The sequence below is a fragment of the Eptatretus burgeri genome, chromosome 7 (assembly GCF_056783735.1).
Source record: "Eptatretus burgeri isolate ZD-2024b chromosome 7, Ebu_testis_v1, whole genome shotgun sequence".
Taxonomy (NCBI): Eukaryota; Metazoa; Chordata; class Myxini; order Myxiniformes; family Myxinidae; genus Eptatretus; species Eptatretus burgeri.
This window is the reverse complement of record NC_140967.1, coordinates 93,198,594-93,206,093: the sequence shown is the minus strand read 5'-3', so window position 1 is coordinate 93,206,093 and position 7,500 is coordinate 93,198,594.

The following is a 7,500-nucleotide window of genomic DNA, read 5'->3' as shown; positions in this document are numbered from 1 at the left end:
TAAATAGTATGAAATCAGATTTTTTTCCACGTTTACACATCCTAACCCACAACTTGCAAGTGAAAAAGAAATTAACTACAAATTTCAGAAAATGAATTAAACCGACAAAACTGGAATATCTCAGTTGGATAAGTGTCCACCCCCAATTGTAATAGCAATTGTAAATTAGATCAGGTGTCACGAATAACCTTCAAAATCACACACCAAGTTAATTGGCCTCCGCCTGTGTTAAATTATAGTGATTTTTTTTATTTTTTTTTGTATACCTTGGTCGAGGCTCGTATGAGAGCTAACACACAACTCACAGCAAGGAGGCATGAGACAAGAGGGGCGGGAGTGGAAGGGACAAAACATTGGGGAACAGACACATTAGGTGAACTGTGGAAGGGAGAGGGATGGGGATGGGACGGGGAACATGGCGAGGAGAAGATGGACATTACAGGGACTTTCAGGAAGGAAAGCAGGGAATTGAAGGAAGTGGGCTTGGGTGGATTATCGGGGGTAGAAAAGATCGAGGATTTGGATGGGGGAAGATGAGAGGTGGTGGTGAACAGCTGTTTTGAAAGCCTGGAGGGAAGAATGGGAAAGAATAGAGTGAGGAAGTTTATTCCAAAGGCGGGAAAAAGAGGAATGAAAGAGTGAAGATGAGCAGTGATTCGTGATTTTGGTAGTTTTACCAGAAGGGGGTTGTTGGCGGACCTTGAGCGCCCTGTGGAAATGTGGTTGGGACAAATCGCAGAGAGAGCAAGGGGGGGCAAGGCTGGAGAGGAGTCGGTAGAAGACAGAAAGACCACCGACCAACCTGCGGTGATTGAGTGAGAGGCCCAAAGACTCAGCTTCATTGCGGGAGATGCCAATGATCTTAAAAGCCCTGGTTTCGACAGCGTGAAGTCGAGAAAGGTGGGAGGCAGGAGCACCAGCCCAGAGGGGAGAGCAGTACTCCATCAGGCTACGGACAAAAGCTTTGTAAGTAGTCAGGAGCTCAAGAGGGCCGAGGAAGGACTTTGCACGACGGAGGATTCCCAGTCGGCGACTGGCTTTTGAGGCAAGGTTGGAAATGTGACTTTCCCAGGAAAGGTCATGGCAGATAGTGAGACCCAGAAGCTTGAAAGAAAAGACTTCTTCCAGAGGATTGTTGAGAAAGTGGATGGGGGGGTTTTGTAAACGGTCCTTTTGAAGAGACATAGTGAGAGTGTGAGATTTGTGTGGATTGAAAGACATGTTCCACGTGTTGGACCAGTTTGTGATTTTATCCAGATCTGCAGTGAGCGAAGAAGCTGCTGCTTGCCGGTCTGAGGGATGACAGATGGTACGGCAGAGGGTGGAGTCATCGGCAAAGAGAAATAGAGGATTTTCCAGAGAGTCCGAGAGATCATTGATGAAAACCAGAAAAAGAACAGGGCCCAGAACGCTACCTTGAGGAACTCCAGCCTGCACAGGAAGAGGGGATGAAAGAACTCCATTTAGGGCCACACGTTGACTGCGACAGGAGAGGAAGTCTGCGAGCCATGAGTGGAGATGGCCTTGAATACCATGGGAAGAGAGTTTGGTGAGTAGGGCAGGGTGCCAGACTGTGTCAAAAGCACGTGATATGTCCAGGGATACGGCTCGGATTTCCTGTCTGGCATTGAGGACCTCCATCCATTGATGGGAGAGCAGTAGCAGCATATCCAGGGTAGAGTGACCTGGTCTGAAACCAAATTGATGATTGGAAATCAAGCCATTGGAGAAGAGGAAGGATTTCATGTCTGAAGCGATGATGGATTCCATAACCTTGCTGATGATTGGGAGAAGGCTGATTGGTCTGTAGTTACAGGGATCTGTTTTTGCACCTTTTTATGCAGGGCAGTGATGTTTGCAGATTTCCAAGCAGATGGCAGATGACCTTGGGCAAATGAGAGGGTGAATAGAACAGAGAGAGGGTGAGCAAGAGCAGAAGAGCAGGCTTTGAGGACACGTGGGCTGATGCCGTCTGGACCGGTTGCAGAATCTGACTCGAGGTTTGAAAGCAAGCTCTCCACCTTGTCAGGAGAAAAGGATACAGAGTCCAGGGACAGTTGGGTGCGACTGGGTAAAGTGGGTAGAGATAGTGATGGGTTTGGGACACAAGATTTAGCTGCAAACACCGAGTTTAGACATTCAGCTTTATCACGTGTGGAATCAGCAGTGCGGCCATTTGAGGTAAGGGAGGGGATGGAGGGGGAACATACACCAGAAACAGATTTGATTAAACGCCACCAGGATTTTGAGGAGGGAGAGAGGTTTGAGAGTTCAGACTTGAGATGAGAAAGATGTTGTTTTCTGGCTCTCCTGAGGGTAGATACACACTTGTTCCGAGCTTTGTGGAAAGAACTGAGATTGCCCTCAGTTGGGTTTGCTTTCCATGAGGCAAAGGCAAGTTGTTTCAGGACAACTGCCTCGCCACAAGCTTCAGTAAACCAAGGGCGGGAGGAAGGGTAAGACAACTGAACACGAGAGGGGATAAATCTGTGCATGAGGGAGAGCAAGTTTCTTTGAAAGAATTCCCAGGATGAGTTGATGTTTGAGAAAGTAGTGATAGGAGACCAGACTCGACGGCGGTGAGGTGGTTCTCTGATAACAGCCAGAGAGATGTCCACTTTAACAAGGACGTGGTCAGAAGAACCAATTGGAGCGAAGGAAGAGCAGCAGATATTGTCAGGGAAATTTGTCAAAATCAGATCCAGAAGAGATGGAGTACCATTGGTTGAGATCCGGGTCGGGAAGTTGACCGATTGAGTCAGTCCCAATGAGTCTCAGAAAGCTTTTGCTGATGTCCCATGGCAGGTGAGAGAGGTACCCACACCTAGCCAACTGGCGTGATGACAATTGAAGTCGCCACATAAGAGGAAGAGAGAGTTTGGATGAGAAGATAGAAGATGGTCCATGTTTTCGGAGAGTGAGGTGTAGATGGAGTCATCACTGTAAATTGTTTCTCATTGTTTCAGAATAAAATCAGTTGTTCCTGAAGGTTTCCTTTGCTGGGTGGTGTATTTCACAGCAAAGACTCAACCATGAGCACCAAGGAGCTTTCAAAACACCTCTGGGATAAAGTTGTGGAAAGGCACAGATCAGGGGATGGCTATAAAAATATTTCAAAGGCCTTGAATATCCCTTGGAGGACAGTCAAGACAATCATTAAGAAGTGGAAGGCGTATGGTACCACCAAGACCTTGCCTTGATCAGGTCGTCATCCAAACAGAATGATCAAGCAAGTAGGAGACTGATCAGAGAGGCCAACAAGAGGCCAATGGCATCTTTGAAAGAGTGACAGGCCATTATGATAAAGACTGATTACTGTGTGCATGTGAAAACAATATCCCAAGCACTCCACAAGTCTGGCCTGTACGGGAGGGTGGCAAGAAGGAAGCCATTACTTTAAAAAGCCCACCTTGAGTCTTGCTTGAGGTGGACAAAAAAACAAAAAAAAAACACTCCAGAGATTCTGAAGCCATGTGGCAAAAAGTTTTGTGGTCTGACGAAACCAAGATGGAACTTTTTGGCCTAAATGCAAAATGTCACGTTTGGCATAAACCCAACACAGCACGTCACCCAGGAAACACCATCCCTACTGTGAAGCATGGTGGTGGCAGAAGCATCATGTTATGGGGATGTTTCTCATCAGCAGAGACTGGGGCACTTATCAGGATCGAAGGGAAATGGGATGGAGCAAAATTCAGAAAAACCCTAGAGGAAAACCTGCTGCCCTCTGCAAGAAAGGTGAAATTGGGACGGAAGTTCATCTTTCAGCATGGCAATGACGTGAAGCACACAGCCAAAGGTACACTGGAGTGGTTAAGGAATAAAAAGATAAATGTCCTTGAGTGGCCCAGTCAGAGCCCCGACATAAATCCAATCGAAAATCTGTGGCACGACTTGAAGATTACTGTCCATCAATGCTCCCCACGCAACTTGACTGAGCTTGAACAGAAGAAATGGCAAATATTGCCCAATCAAGGTGTGAATAGTTGGGAGAGACCTATCCCAACAGACTCACAGCTGTAATTGCTGTCAAAGGTTCCTCCACCAAGTATTAACTCAGGGGGTGGACACTTATCCAAACAAGATATTCTATCGCTGCCCTGCTGATCACCAGTCAAGAGGTTTGCAGCCAGCAACACTAAATTCAACCAAAGAAGCACACTGACTACATGATGCTGCTGGAACTCGGTAGAGTGGTTTGTGACCATAGGCTTTAATCTCAGTCCGCAAAAGCTTGAGTACTATATGGATGCCTCCTTGTTTGGAGGTAATGTGTTGGTGTAGTTTATGTACTTGATGTCAGCAACTTTGAACTTTTATACCATTTGAAGTACAGTACACTTGATTGAAAACAAATTATAAATGGTGCACGAAAGGATAATTAATTACCTCACCACGGAGGATACATATTCACTCCTGTTTGTCTGTCTGTGAGCAAGATATCTCGAAAGGTTATGCACTAATTTGGACAAAACTTGGTGGACAGGTTAGGTGTGCGACAAGGACACATCGATTCGATTTTGGTGGAGATACAAATACCAGATTTTTTTTAAATTCTTGAGTGATTCTTCACCATTGAGATATAGGGCCAAAAACTATATACCAGATAGCATATCTCAAAACGTTGTTGACGAGTTTGTGGCAAAACTTGGTGCACGAGTTGGGTAGATAAACAAGAACAAGCCGATTAGATTATAGTTCAGGTGCGGATGCAGATCCAGCATATCAGTGGGATACAAAATGTAAACTGTTCAGCTTGGTGGTGTTATGTGCTCCACTGAGTGCCGTTCTAATTTATATAGTGTGTGCATCAAAAGGTTAAAATGCTCAAAGTTGCACAAGGACAAACATATATATTAATAAATATATAAACTCCTCCCATGCTCTTCGAGCTGAGGAAGCTGCATAAAGCAACCATGAAAGACGACCTAAGGTAGACCCTTTGCCATTTCCAACCCTTCCCAGACTTCCTCCACAGCTGTAAAGACAGACATTCACAAATAGTACACACATGAGAATCGCAATGCTCCACACCCTATCAGCTGCCAGTCCGGTTTCAACGCTTGTTGTCAAATCATCAGCAACAGCACAGACAGAAATGCATACCAATGAGGCTCCAAAGCATGTACCACTTGTAAACATCAAAAGCAGTCAACATGTAAATACAACATGAAGACCTACCCACATCTCTCACCTGTGAATGGAGTGTCTAACCAATTACTCTCACCGAATAAATTAAACCCAGGTGGCTAGATTATATAAATGAATCAACTCCTTCCATGCCCTTCTCGCCAAAGAAGCTGCATAAAGCAACCATGAAAGGCTACCAAGGTAAGCCCTTTGCCATTTCAAATCCTTCCCAGAGTATCTCCACAGCTATAAAGATGTTTACAAATAGTACACACATGACAACAGACCGCTACTTCGATAATTCCTGAAAATAACGGGATTTTTTTCATCACTGATAAATATTTAACCTCCCATTTTGAGCCCTTTAAACCAGCAAAAGAATAAAAGGCTTCCTTTTATATATCGTGGTATTTTTTACCATGGGCTTCTGCTCGTACATATATATTTCTGATGCACCACACCCGATGAGAGAGTAGTAGTGCTACCAAGCAGATTCTAGGTAAGGATTATACTGGGTGGTTTGCCATTGCCTTCCCAGCAGCGTATTTGTTCATGGTGCCAGTGACGGCTCGCCCACACTTCGTGGAGGACACCGTGGGATCTTTAACATCCACCAACTAAAGCCGGCAGACGGAACACCCAGTTTTATGTCTTGTGCGAATCTGGGCGGAGGGGGGGGGGGGCACACACGGCCCTGCCCATCAAAAGCGATTGCTTTAAAAAAAAAAAAATCAAGGTGTATATGAACAAAGAATGTGGTCTCAGAATGTAGGATCACCTGATATTCCTCAGACCACAGCTGATGTTGACTGCAGCGTTCAATATGGAACAGCTTTTTTGTCCGATTCAGTTTGTTCCCCTGGTGGGATACTTGATGATTAACAAATTACCAGAATCATTTGTCATCGTACCAGTTTATGACCAGAACAAATTCACAAACTCCTTTTTGTGTGTCTCAATTGTACGTCTTTCAAATGGTAAGATTCATTCTACGAACAAAAGGAAGGCACTGCTGTGAAATACAGGAAACCAACTCATACGGATCGCTACGTCAACTGTACCGCTCTTTTCATCATCCCTCAACTCTCCAGTCTGTGAGCAGCACTCTTGTTCGTCGTGTTTACACCATCAGCGACAATTATAACCTGCATCACAAACTACACCACATCACGAATGACCTTAAAGTCAACGGTTATCCCACTCACAACCTCACGAAACCACCAAGAACTCGTAATCCAACACCGGAAGCTGGAGCACGTGTTGCTCTTCCCTTTATTGGACGTACATCACACCATGTACAAGGGATTCTCAAGACTGCCAATACAACAGTACGCCATCACTCGATACATAAGCTTGAATCTATTCTTCACACCCACAAGACCAGAAGGCTTCCTAATCACCATCCAGGTGTTTACCACATCCCATGTGAATGCGGCAAAGTTTACATTGGTGAAACTGGCAGGACGTTCACCAGTGCCGGATTAAGCCTCGGCTGGCCCCAAGGCACATTTTGAAATTTTAGAAAATGGCCTGAAAATTTTAAATTAGATCTCGGGCTCATGGAAATGGACCCCAGACAAAAGATGAACTGATTCAAGAACAAAATATTTAATAAAAAAAAGACAAATATTTAATGTGAAAAGAATTTTTGGCCCAAATTTTTGGCTGGCCCTAAGGCACATGCCTTGTCTGCCTAATGGTTAATCCAGCACTGACATTCACCACTAGATTGAAAGAACATCAGGTATATAACAGAAGAGGGGAAGGGGAAAAAATCAGCAATTGTCAATCATGCATAGACCAATAATCATCACATATTATGGTCAGATAGCAGACTTATCACATCCATCAGTCATTGGCACACAAGGAGAATCAGAAAAGCTATCGAGGTATATTTGCATCACACGGTCCCTCAAGAAAATGGGATACCAATTAGCGACATCTGGCTCTCCATTAGGCCAAAAAAAAAAAAAAAATGTTGCATTGGCGTAACGGGTCACTGAAAAATAGGGTAGGTCGGTCGGGATCTTTTTTTTTTTTTTTTCCTAATAAATCCCTCCCAAAATCTCCCCCGGCTTGAGTACCACCCTTTTTGTCGGCGGGTTCTGTCCGAAACACTTCCGGGTTTTTGCGATCGCAATCAACAAGATACTTGAAAACGATAGCAAAACAACAAAAATAGCAATAAAATAGGGTCGGCAAAATTTTTCGATAGCAAAAAAACAAAAAAAAAAACGTAGGGTCGGCGGAATTTTTAGGGTCGGGCGGGTTACGCCAATGCAACATTTTTTTTTTTTTGGCCTTATTAACAAATTGACACTGATAACTACTGCAGCGTTCAATATAACTACTGCAGAGGAAGAGGAGGTG